This window comes from Crocodylus siamensis, chromosome 4 (genome assembly GCF_052110815.1).
Source record: "Crocodylus siamensis isolate JL-2025a chromosome 4, ASM5211081v1, whole genome shotgun sequence".
Classification (NCBI taxonomy): domain Eukaryota; kingdom Metazoa; phylum Chordata; order Crocodylia; family Crocodylidae; genus Crocodylus; species Crocodylus siamensis.
Genome location: NC_143398.1, coordinates 156,676,798 through 156,689,708, shown reverse-complemented (window position 1 = coordinate 156,689,708; position 12,911 = coordinate 156,676,798). Strand labels below are relative to the sequence as shown.

The window sequence follows — 12,911 nt, the reverse complement described above, 5'->3', positions numbered from 1 at the left end:
GACCTAAACAGATCAGGTCCAACCACCTGCCCCAGGCAGCAATGAGTGCCAGTGTCATATCACACCAGCCAAATATCTTCCTCCTCTTGAAGACCCCCAAGCTTAGGAGAGAGTTCCTCCAAGGTTTGAGAGTAACTTTCAAACTTGAATGCAGTGGAAGTACAAGGTCCATTAGGAAGGGAAGAATTTCAAGGAAAGATGGGATTGACTGGCAGAGATTAACTGAAGAGCAGCAGCATCCAACTGCTTGTGACAAGCAGTGTACACTGCACTAAGCTCATCCAGGGGCCCATATCCACGAGCTGTAGGCAAGAACTTTTTATGGTTTGAACAGGGCAAGGAGACCCAAGCAACAGATATGACTTCTTACAAGCCCCCTGGGTTGTAAATGGAAAAGCTTTGCCCATTATATTGACAGCCAACTGCTTCCTGGGACACAGGCTGCAGTGGCCTTGAATTGTTTGCCACAGGAACCCTAGTGACTGTGGCTACTACAGGCAACACTGGAACTGCAGTCTGCAAACAAGCACCTGGCTGTGGGAGTTTACACAGGACCACAGTGAAAAGACAGACAGGAACCACAATCATCCTCTACCATTTTCTTTTTCCTGCTTCTTTGGTCCAAAAGAGATATGGGACAATGAGATTAATCCTGTTCTTCCAATCCAAGAACTAGTGCAACCGAGGGGTAAAGTACTGCCCAATAGCCACACTGGCTCTAGGCAGTTATTCTATGGTGCTCCAAAGGAAGCTAAGCTTCAACCTCCCCAGTTCACAGATGGGAAAACTGAGGCACAATGACACAGTAACTTGCACAGTATATGTGGGCCATACCCAGTTGGGCCTTCCACTTCACTTCTGCAACTGTCTCCCTTTGACTTCCCTCATCCAGCATCATAAATCCCAGGACTGACAAATTTCACCACTCTGCTTGGAAGGCCCTTTGACATACCAACACCTGACCCACGAGGTATGAATCCTCCTTAACGTCATCCCTGTTGTATTTTTAGTGACCCGATAGAAAACAGGGGGGTGGGGAAGAAAGCAAGTGGGCAGTTTGTTTCCCTCCTGGCAGGGTTCAGGATGACTCATTTCAGAAGGTTCCCAAGGCCAGCCCTTGCTTTTGAACACACCTATAAACCTTGCCTTTCAAAGCCTCACAATCCTCCTGTCTGTTGCAGTGATGGAATATGCTGATCAGCTGGGGTGTATTCCCAGCAAGCAGAACTCAGCCCTGCCTCAGAATAGCTGTTTGCATTCAGATGGTCCAGGGCAGGATAAGACCCCAAAAATAAACAGTTTTTTCAGCATATCTAATCTCCATAATGAAAATACTTGTCCAGAGGTGGAGCAGGGCAGGGGGAAGGCATCTTTACATACAGACACTCAGCAGAACACTGACAATGGTAGATTTCCTAGAGAGCTGGATGGTATTGTGCAAGGACACTTTTGTTAATTTCTACTCGAGAAAACAGTCAGCTTTAGAGGTCTCATCTTTTATAACACACCTGTACTTTCTGCAAATGAAGTCCAGTGTCAGCCAGGCTTCACTAACAACATCCACTTGTAAGTGACTGACAATGGCAACCTTGACTTGAGAATCCCAAGTACCTTACAGCATTGTCCCCCCAGCTCAAGATGCCCACTGCCCACCACTTCCGAAAGCCCAGATGCTACAGCTGTTGAGGGCATTAGAATGGATCTCAGCCCAGAAAGGAAAGTCTGAAGAGTGCTACATATCAAGCCACTTCACATCAGAACAACTACCTTAGGCCTTTGAAACCTATTCCTGAGGTCTCCATTTGGATATTTTGTACAGTACCATGCACATTGCCTACAGTCTTCTGCATAGCTGTTATTCTTCAGCGTAACTTAAAATATACCCTCCCTACTGAGAGCAGCCTACACCAGGGCGTTGATGCACACAAAAAAATTTACTAGGAGCACTGGCAGAGAGCATCTTTTCAAGCTCCTCATACAAGAGTTTTTTTTTCCCAGGCAACTCCCAGCAACACTCCTGCATTATCCTTTCATCTGTGCTATAAAGCTGATTAATTAAGCTAATCATTTAGCTAATGCAATTAGAGCACCCTCTCCTCTCCCAGCGTCAAGGCGAAGACAGCAAGGGAGTACTCTCCCCCCCCCCAAACGCCCTGCAGCGTAGCAGACAGCACACTTCTAATTTTACCGCACGAATTCCTTCTACAGACTCCATTCCTCAGCTTTTTAAACTGAACTCAGAAAACACAGAGGTTGGAGCATACTTCATATCTTCCTTACACACTCCATTGACTTCCACACTAGCAGCACTAACTCCCTCTTGTTTTAAGGCAGTTTGTGGTACTCTGACAGACACCAAAAGCCAATGTGTTCTCATTTTCTCTCTCACATGCTTCTCCAACATCCTGTGGAGTACAACAAATAGGACAAAGCTCATAGAGGAGCAAAAAACTTGGCTCCGAGGAGTCTGACAGACGCTGGGCAATGCCCTCCCTTTCTCCCTGGAAGCAGCACAGAGAACAAGGAGACACAAACTGCCAAAACCCCAGAAGCAACACGGAGTTGCTGACTGTGTGGCAAACAATCCTGACACACCCTTGCACAACTCTAGTCTCTATGCCCAACAGGCTGCAAGACCAGACACCTCAGTACTCTGCAAGTTTCCAGCAGTTCCTTCCCAACACCTCCAAGCACTTCTGAAACCTCAAAAGTTAAGCCTGACAAGACTACGCAGTAGCACTTCAGGATTCTCATTGCACAGATCAGGGTAGTGTTGATAGATAGGCCCAAAGTGACTCCGGCAAGGTCAAACTGGGAGTTTCACAACGAATCCATGCACAAAGCCTGCATCTCCAGAGTTCCCAGGCCTTTGTTTTCACCATCCTTCATCCTCTGTCAAGCCAGCAGGATGGGTGCCATAATAGCAGTCAATGATATAACCCAAGATTAGGGCTGCTGAAAGGAAGGGAAAGAGAATTCTAATGGAGGGAAGCTGAAACAGCAAATGCTCCTGAACACGCACATAATCACTGTACTTATTGGTATGTATTGCAAAAAGCCACGCAATCACATACCACTTTTTCCAAGTGAACCCAGAAAGCACCATGCTGCGATTGTTTTATAATGACCCAATACCATACAGCGGCATCAGAAACCAGACAGACATTCTCCAATACCTAGATTATAAGCAGCTGCACTGCAATCTCCTCCCGAAAGCTGCTCGCATGTTGATCCTCTGCCCTGTCAATTATACAGAGGAATGGTTTTAAGTGCATGGTGCTCACGCCTTGGAAAGAAATTGCCATCTTATGTCAGCATATGGAGAGCTATGTCTGAACACTATTAGACTCTTCCTCCCAAAACAGTCAGTGAAACAGCAATTGTACTGTCACGGAAAGGCCAGCCAAGTAAGCAATCTGCAAACTTGCTCCTCAAAGAATCTGCAGCCGGAAAAGAGCAACAAAACAGGAAAGCCTCATTATGCGCTTTACAAAAAAAGGACTGTTTGAAGGACCAGCTGAAGTGAATTTGCAGAAGATCTTGCTCAGTGATTTCTGTCATTTGCACCGATCAAGGCTAAATCAAGCCACCTCGCTTGTTCCCACAATTTCCCAAATTAGCAAACAGCAAATGAAAAAAGCTGAGAAACCAAGCTGCCAGAGCCAAGAAAAACACAGTTTACACCTCTTGTCTTTAATAAGCAGCTGAGTCCTTCTGCTGGCTGTACTGCACTGGGTCGCGGGGCTGACGTGCTACTCAAGACAGATAAAAGCCTTCCAATTCTCAAGATCCCATCAGGATCCAATTTCTCCTTGCAACACAACTTCTGGCAGGAGGTTCAGCTGTAACCTCGCACATGCCACGTTCAAAGGGGGGAGGGAGCAGAAATCAAGGCCATTTGCAAATCCCACTGTATCAAGGGGTCGGATGCCAGAGTTGTATTAATATCATGCCTACAAGTCTGCTCGCAGCCCTTAACTGCTGCGACCACTAACACAGCACCACGCACTGCACACACACGTACGGCGAGATACCAGGTCAGCGTATGCCGGACGGGCTCCTTCCCCAGGCGGCGGGCGGCACGAGTCCACGGGATCGCCCCTCCTCGACGGCTGGCAGCGGACGGTCCCCTGCAAGCAGGTGCGCACCTGTTAGCCGGCCGCCGGCCAAGGGGCGACGGAAAGGGGCCGGGCGGGAGGGCAAGGCGCCTGCCCCAGGCCCTCCGGGAGCACAGCTCGGGGCCGGCCCCTTGCCCGCGGCGGGATGCCCCCGGGGGAGCCGAGCTCAGAGCCCCTCAGCCAGGGCTGGGCAGAGGCGCGCTCCCCGCGCCAGGGGACGAGGTGCGAGGGGGGCGCCGCCGGCCCTGCACCGGGACCCAGGGGCGGGCGGGGTAGGGGTGAGGCTCAGCCCGGGGACGGAGCGGCAGCCCGGCTCCAGGGAGAGGAGATGCGGCCGCAGCCGCAGCCACGCTCACCTGCGCGCTGCGCTCTGCCCTGCCCGGCCACTGCCCGCGGCCGCCGCCTCCGCGAACAAAAGGGAGCCGAGCCCTGAGCCCGCAGCCCGGCCCCGCCCTCCCGGCCCGTCCCCATGGACACTCGCCCCGCCCACTCGCCGCCGCCCGCTCATTGGCGCGGCCCGCGCTCCGTCATGCCCGCAAGGGTGGGGTTCAGTCCCCAACCCGGTCTGTGTTGACCGCCGGCCCATTGGCCGAGGCGCGTTCTGTTGGGGAGCAGGGGCGGGGCAGGCGGGGCGGTGATTGGCTGGGAGTGCTCGGAACGGGAGTGAGCCAGGTGGGCTGGGGAGGGCGTGACGCGGGGGAACCCCACGTGGGTGACATCATGCAGGTGAGGGCGGGGCTGAAGGGGGCTGGGGCGGATCAGGACCGGGGGGAGGGAAGAAGGGGGCACAGGCAGCTCCCCGGAGAGAGCATCCCCCTCCCCCCTTCCCCGCGTCCCGGGTTCTCCAGATCCAGGAGCCTCCTTCCGCGGCCCCGCTCCCTGCCACAGCCACAGCCACAGCGCCGGTCCCACCGCACCGCACCGCACTCTGTTCCCCCACCTACTAATGAGCACGGTGGGCTCCTGCCCATGGGCAAGGGGAGACCGACTGTAGGAACAGGTGGGCGTTAGGGCTTGGAGAGGGATCTGACACCACGGGCAGCTCCCTGCTCCCGCGGGCACCCTCAGCCGCGTCTGTCCGTGCCTGGGGTGATGGGCCAAGCCAAGTCCGATGGCCACACGTTCAAATACAGTCCCTGGCTCTGTCCTCACTGCAGGAGCACCTTGCAAAGCACCTTCATCCTTCTGCAAGCCCTGGGTGCAAGTGCAGCAGCCAAGCACACTGTCCTTCTCCACTCCGCTCCCTTCATCTGGACTTGGCCACTTTTCTCCCAGCTCCCACTCTGATGAGAGCCTGCTCCTCATGTCTGCACCAGCCCAATTCCTCCCCATTTGTCTTTAGCCTCCTCCCTTGCGCCCCCCCCGCCCAGCACAGCACAACCCAGACAGGACCGGCTCTGCAACTAATGTGACAGAAGAGAAATTGAAAGAGCCAGTCAGTTCTACACACTAGCATCCGGAGTCCTGAGGAAAAGCAAAAAAAAAACAACAACATATTTTCTCCAATGATCAGGAATGATAAAGGACTTCCTATTAAAAAGCAATGAGGAAAAGCTGTGTGTGACCCGAGGAGCGAGATGGTAGGAGTTGTGTCTCGCTATGTAACAACCTGCCACCCTTTCATGGGCAATACTGACAAATGGACAGGAGAAGAAAAAAACCCAGTGGTAGTGCAAAGCCGTCGCCAGGGACACATGCAAGCAAGGACCAATACCTCAGGGTTCCATCTCAGTCACTCTTTGATAATCCTTTGTCTGGCTTGAAACAGCAATAAAGTATCTTGAATGTGAAATATCTTGGGAACCGAATTCTTTCCTTCTCAGAAGTGTTTGCTGAGATACGGTGCTGTATGAAAGACTCGGCATTCCAACAGCGGTAAAACGCATCACGTTAAGAGGTGGCAGGAAGGGGAAACAGTAGGACAATGATTATAGGCAGATCTAGGAATTTGAAAAGGGGGTGCAGGAAATGTCACTTGTGCCACAACAGACTTTGAAGGCCCCCCCACCCCACCACCATGGACAGACAATGCCAGGTAGCAGCTGCTGAGGACTTTTTTCAGTCCCCAAAGCAGATTAGACCCACCCTGCCTTCCCAACTCTCGGCACCCCCTCCCTTTCCCTCCCATTCCCCTCTCCAGCAGGGGTTGCCTCTGGGTGCAAAACATGGGGACCCACCCACTGCCGTCATTGTTCCCTGCTGACACAGGAGCAGGGGATACTCCAGGGCTGCTCCTCCCCCACTCCACTGGGAGGCTTTGGTAAGTGGCAGCATCAGGCTTGGCCAGGGACAGTGACAGCATATGGGTCCCCGCTTCCAGTGCTTGCTCCCAGATTGTGGGGGACACCTGGGGAAGTAACAAGGAGCAGGAGCACCTGGAAGTCCACTGTCAGTGCTGTCCTCAACTAACTTGGAAGCAGGTGAAGGCCCAGGATTACTCCTTCTCTCCTACTGTCAGGAAGCAGGTGCTGGAAGGGGCAGAACATCTACAGACACCACCGTCCCACCATATGCAGGGCCCTCCATGCATGTGCTCCCCACAGCTGGAACCCCTGGCCAGCAGGGGAAATGCAATGAATGGGGAGGGAGCAGGAACTCCTCTCTGTCACTGCCACGCACCCAGCACCCCATTCAACCAGTCCCTGCAGCCCTTGGCTGGATGGAGCAGGATAGAAGCAGTCCTGTGGCTTCCCCCCACTCCCTGGTCAGCTACAGACAGCAGCTGCAGTGAGCAGGTCCCCCATCACTCAGCTGCTCCCTGATTTATCCCCCTGGGTGTCTCACTCCAGCCCAGGGCTCCAGCCATGCCTTAGACATCACAGGAAACCCAGGCACAGGGAACTGGAGCCACTGGTGCATGACATTTACTGTGGAACGGGCATGCAACCATGCCACTGCACCCCCCCATAGATCTACCCCTGACAATGATACAGTGCAGAAAAAGGGCAGTGCGCCGATTGGCTTCCACAGGTTTGGGGTTCAAACTAGGAGCCAGGAGCCTGTGTTCTATTCCTTGATCTGTCATTGATTCCTCCAGGGACTCAGGCAGGTCACTTCAGCCACAAATTTTCCCCAAGGTCAGTCTCTGATTTCGAGCACATCGATTTCTGGGTGCTCAGATCATTGCCCTGATTTTCACAGGAGTTGCATAACCACCTTGGAAAAGCAGGCCAAGGAGTCTTAAGTTGAACACCCACAATCCCTGGACACTTTTGAAAACATTGTCCCTAAATACCCACATTTGCTTCTTCTTTCCTGCTCAAATGAGAATAATGAGACTCACCTCCCTTCCGGCAAAGGGGGAGGATTTATTCATTACTGCTGGAATGTGCTTTGCGATCCTCCCACAGAAGGTGTTACTAGGAACACAAAGCGTTCTATTTTCCATTTTTAATTATCGGAGGCCTTCTGGCTGCCTCATATTTGCAACGAGCTTTGAAAGCTTCAGATGAAAGCTGCCAGAGCAGAGCCAAATATGACTGTGGCATTACTCATGGCTTGCAGTTTGGAAACAAACATGTGCACAGCAAATATCATCAGGTACTTTTACAGACAAGACGACCAGCCCGGGTGAAGCATGGTCCTGCACAGCAACTTAGGTGAGGCACCTGTGTCTTTCTGCACACAGAGAGTTTCAAGACAATGCATGTGAGTCCCGGTGTAACCAAGCGCTTATTCCTGGAAGCTGGGGTGTTCTGGCAGGAAGCAGGTGGCCTGACTACAAGGTGTAAGGAATGCTACCCTTGAATAGCTTCACAAACCACAGAACCAGTAGGCAAAGTGGCTGCCACCATTATCCTGTCTCTTTCCATTTCCTTTCAGTTTTGCATTTTCCTGTGATTTGCACATTACTCATTCTTCCCACCCACCCCCATTCTGGGAAAGCAGGGACCGAGGGGTCTAGCTGTCTAGCAGGAATATCCCCCACCCCCAGGAAGAACATGCTTGGAGCCAGCTGCCAATTTCAGCCTCAATGGGCTTTGCTCTGGTTTCACAGTGGTGGCGCAGAGATGGAGCCCTGCAGTCACCTGTCTCCTGCATCTCCCTTACTGCCATCGGTGCCCATTTCTTATCTCTCCTTACACCTTGGCTGGTTGCAGTGAAATGATCTTCCTGGCACAATCTTCCCTCCCCCCATCCTTACAATATCTTTGCTCACCTGTCAGTTATCACCTTGGTGGGACTCTGGGCTCTGTAGTCATATTTTCCTCTGCCTGTAGAAGGAAATTTTATTAACCCCTTCTCGCTCTGGTTTCAATCAAATCCACATCCTGAGTACAAGCAAGCAGCCTTGCATGTGAAACCTGTTGCAATCATTGCTGCCCCTAAGACATTGCTGAGAATTTATTAAGAGGGGGAAAAAATAACTTTTGTTCTCAGTGATCTGCATATAAAGCAAAACAAATAAAAAATAAAAGACCTCTAAAACAAGGACTTGAGTCATTTGTTGTTCCTTTCTGATGCACAGAGCTGGCCTGCAGGGGTCTTATTTTTCAGTGCTGCTTGTTTTTTTGGGAAGTATTAGGTTTTTCCTCTTGCTTTTGACAGAGGTCTCCTTGGAGGACCAAAGTGAAATTTCTCAGCCTGTGACTGAAGGGGCCAGGCGTGCTACATCACTAACTGTTGGCTACGCAGTTCAGTCAAAAGACCATCACAGAGCATTAGCAAGACTGATCAAGAACTTCCTCACAAGCTTGTTAATAATCGCAAGCTTCACTTCCTTGGCACGTCAGAATCCTGCTGGTTCTCCAGAGGGGCGGGTGGAGGTGGAATTAGCTTGGAGTCCGCAAGCCGTGTCCCTCCGTGGGTGTAGGCAAGGAATGCTGCAGTTAATAACCTCTCGTTCTATCCCAGTCTAGGACCAAGGTACATTTAAGCACCATTCTGCCTGTTTCTACTCAGGGTTGGCCCTGGGGCATCTGTGCAGGTTCCCAGCTGTGGATTCCTCACCCTGCCCATGGCCAAAGTCCCCCCAAAAAAACAGTGGACAGAGAAAAACTGGACTTAGCTAAATGAAGCAGAATATGGAAAAGGCAGGTCTTGGAGGCTGCCTCTACACCTCAGAAAGAGCTGGGTTGGGGGTTCCCACGCCTTTGTCACCATCCTAGCTCAGTTAGCATCCATGGGCTCGCACCGCAGCATGCATCATGAATATGAGCCGGCAGTGTGATGCTGTAGCCAGTATGGCAAATGATACTCTGGCATGCATCAATCAGTGCAATTCCAGCAAAACCAAGGAGGTGATTCTTCCACTGTACTTAGCACTGGTGAGACCACAGCTGGAGTACTGCCTCTAGTTCTGGGCACCACACTTTAACAAGGACGTGGACAAGCTTCAGAGAGTCCAGAGAAGAGCCACCTGTATGATCAGAGACTTAAAAGACAAGCCATATGAGGATAGGTTGAGGGATCTGGGACCCTTCAGCCCAAGGGAAAGAAGGCTGAGAGGGGACCTGGTAGCAGCTTACCGCTACACTAGGGGAGTACATCAAGGGCTCGGTGAGCAACGGTTCACCAGGGCACCCGAGGGGAAAACCAGGAGTAATGGTCACAAACTCCTGGAAGAGCGATTCAGGCTCAACATTAGGAAAAACTTCTTCACAGTCAGAGTGTCCAGACTGTGGAATCACCTACCCTGGAGCTCTTCAAGAGGAGACTAGACAGTCACCTTTCTGGGCTCACCTGACCCCCAGTTGTCTTTCCAGCTTGGTGCAGGGGGCTGGACCCAATGATCTTCCAAGGTCCCTTCTGACCTTACAATCTATGAATCTATGAATCAGGGTAGGCTTTACAGTTCCCCTCTCCTGTTTTAGGAGGAGGACATAAGCCCCAGAAACTGGCCTACAGACACCACATCAGAGCCAGTTGTTTGCCCCATCCTGCCCTTGAAGAGGCTAATCTGCCTCCTGTCTCCTGCCATCAGGAAAAACTGGGCCAGTTCTCCCCGTCTCCATGCTACTTCACCTGGGTGGGGAGAGGGGAGTGCAAGTCCCACATGCCCAGAGCTCATTGCTCTCCTGGTACCAGATTAACCAGCTGACAAACGGAATGGGAGCTCACATGTGTTTCCTGCTTGGTGTGTCCTGCCCAGGGATTAGAGTACAGAGATCCCCCCTGTGTTCAGCACAAGTCGGATAACGCAATTATCTGCCAGCACGCTTTGTAGCTGGTCCCTCCATAGCCCCTTTTCAACCGTCAGAAGGAAGACTATTATTATAACTCCATTTCCTGACAATGCTAACAGGCTTTGGTTCATAGCCCCATTAAAAAACATCAATGCACTGTGCTTTCCGAAAGTCATTTGTGAGAAACAAGCCCGTCCACGCTTTCCTCCATCTCCCTCGGCAGAATTCAATTGAATCCACTAATGCACCACGGCAATGCTTTGGAGCTGGCCTACATCAGAGGCCTGTGGAAATAATGATCAGCTCCAAGAGCCCCTCGCTGTGCACACAGCAGCCAAAGTGGTGTGCTGGGGAGAAACTGTTCCCATCCCCCTTATGTGGCCCTCGGCTACAATGCCAGGATACAAACTGGACAGAAGCATGGGGCTGAAGTGGGGGATGTATTATGGGCAAGTGCTGGAAAGAAGGATTTGGCTTTATATGAGAACAGATACACTAGGGATTAGCACTTCCACCAGCATCTCGTTCACCATTATAACGTCAGCACCAGCACTGGCTGAGGTGTGGGGAAGGAGGAAAGCAGGGAGATGTTATCACTACCTTTGAAGTTGTCATTGGTGCCATACACCAGTAAGTGGGGCTGTGGACAGACAATACAATTCTACCTTTGTAAAAGGGTGGGAGAGGTGGGTTACTACTGCCCAGTCCAAGCCAGGTGACCTGCTGCAATTGTTTTATTTGTCCATGCCTATCCCATAGGACATGGAAGTCAAACCAGGTATCTTACCGAAGAGTGACACAGTTACAAAAAATCTTTGGTTTCATTTACTGTGGGCTGGAGCGGACACACAAAACAGTTATAATGGATCAGTTTGGGAAACAGAAGTTCTTTCCCACACCCTTTACACGCAGTGCAATTGATTTTTCTGTCCATGCTCTAGGGTGTAAAATGTTGCCAAATCTGAAAGGGAGCAACATGCACCCCCATTCTGCTGATGGAAGAGACTGGACAAGGGGCTGGGAAGCTCTTTGGGTCACAGATCATCTTTCGGTTCTGTGCTTGCACAGCACCAAACACCACTGAGTTCTGGGTTTTACAGCGAAGCAAAAAGTAAAGTTACTGCAAGCAAAATGGGCCACAGACTGCAGAGCACCACTTCCACTCCTGAGAGGAATACAGAGAGGAGGGCAGACCTACTGCTGGGGAAATGGGATAATGCACCATACAATTCACAAAGCTAACCCCCCACCCCCAATCATATTACTGCCCATAGCTACCTTCCTGTGTTGAGTCCTTTCCAGAGGAAGGCCTTTGCTGTTTCTGCTTGGAAGGAGGCTTCTGGATCCTCAAGCTAGGCGGGGACGGAGGGCAGCCCTGAGGATTCAGGACTCCTGGGTGCCATTTTCATCCCTAGGAAGGGGAAAAGATACAGATGGTTAGAGGAAGAGGGAGAGACACACAGAAAGAAAACTCCTGGGTTCAGTCTCTAGCTCTCCCAGTGGCTCAGTGACCACCAGGAAGTCTCTGTGCCTCAGTCTCCCTAGCTGTAAAACATGTGTGCATGTATGTATAACACCACCTTGGTCATGACCCCATTGTGCCTCTCCAACCTTTCTGTACACTCCAGGCCTGCACAGCGTTTTGCGCACTTGCTCTCCCCACCCAACCCAGGCTCCAGCCACAATGAACAATGCCGGGCAGTGTGAGCAATGGGGCTGGCGGCACGGTGACCTCACCTCCTGAAGGCTGCCCGCGGAAGGGAGAGAGACGCACGGCCACCACCCACCCTCTGCTACTTGAAAAGCTTTGATTGTTTGGCTGCATGAAGAGACAGGGGATGGGGGGAGGGAGTCCTGGACACTTTGTCTTGCAGAGAAGAGCCCTAAATTATTAATGCCCCAAGGCCACCCAAGCCATTTCCGCTGTGACCTTTCAGGAGCAAAAGGACCCTTTGCACTCAGCCAGGACACTCTCTCTCTTCGCTCTATGCCTTGCAGGCTTCCTGACCATCTCTAGTTCCCCAAGTCTCCCAGCTAAGACAATAAGGTTTCCGTTCCTCTCGCTTCAATGTTCATCACAAGTTTATTGATTGTGCTTTTCTTCAAGCTCTAACACCTGGGGTCCTGGGAGACCCTTAGTTTTCTTTATTTTTTTAAGAGGAAATGTCTGGCTTTTGAGTCAAGGAGAAGAGATAGAAAAAAGTACCCCCAATAGCTCAGACACTGGGAAGCAAACAGAGCCCCAGGATTTGTTATTATTTAAGATCTCACAATTTTTAAGCCAGTCTCATGATTTCAGGTGGAGCCACCTCACAGCCACTTGTCTGGTCTTTCATCAGTTGGGTTACTACCCTCCTGCCACCATTCCTAACTGTGACCCAAACCTGGGGAGCAAGAGGGAGACATATACACAAACTCTTTGCCTCCAAAGCAGCAGAAAATTCCTCCTTTGAGACTACTCTCCAAGCCCACCTCAGAATCAGTCTTCCTGGTGGCAGGTCACATCTCACTGCCTGCCCCAGATGCAGCCAGGCCTGGATGCTAAGAAACAAAGCTACAGTCACATCTCCCTGGCAGGAGGAAAGGGAGCCCTTGGCTTCCTGCGAAGGTGTAGGGCTCCATCAGAGCTGGGGTGGAGCGCAGCCCTCCAGGCTGTTCCTGTAATAGC

General features: G+C 51.6%; 1 protein-coding gene and 1 long non-coding RNA gene across 4 annotated transcripts in view; both read right to left on the bottom strand.

Moving 5' to 3' along the window:
• The window catches only part of JUP (junction plakoglobin), a 50,570-nt gene extending 45,974 nt beyond the window's left edge, over window positions 1-4,596 (bottom strand). Inside the window, exons 1-2 of one of the 3 annotated variants that reach the window (XM_090044432.1) lie at window positions 4,475-4,518; window positions 4,035-4,130 (exon numbers count right to left, since the gene is read on the bottom strand). The gene's annotated coding sequence lies outside the window, so the exon portion shown is untranslated. Of the gene's footprint in view, window positions 1-4,024; window positions 4,131-4,474 lie in introns of all 3 variants that reach the window. The other 2 variants (XM_090044431.1, XM_090044429.1) reach the window with 2 other exon arrangements.
• A 1,038-nt stretch (window positions 4,597-5,634) lies between these two features.
• LOC149866890 (uncharacterized) lies at window positions 5,635-12,319 on the bottom strand. The gene is made up of 4 exons (XR_016441958.1): window positions 11,824-12,319; window positions 11,522-11,654; window positions 8,278-8,332; window positions 5,635-5,963 (listed from the first exon to the last, which is right to left on the bottom strand). It is a non-coding gene; the product is annotated as an uncharacterized LOC149866890 (long non-coding RNA).
• Window positions 12,320-12,911: the final 592 nt, after the last annotated feature.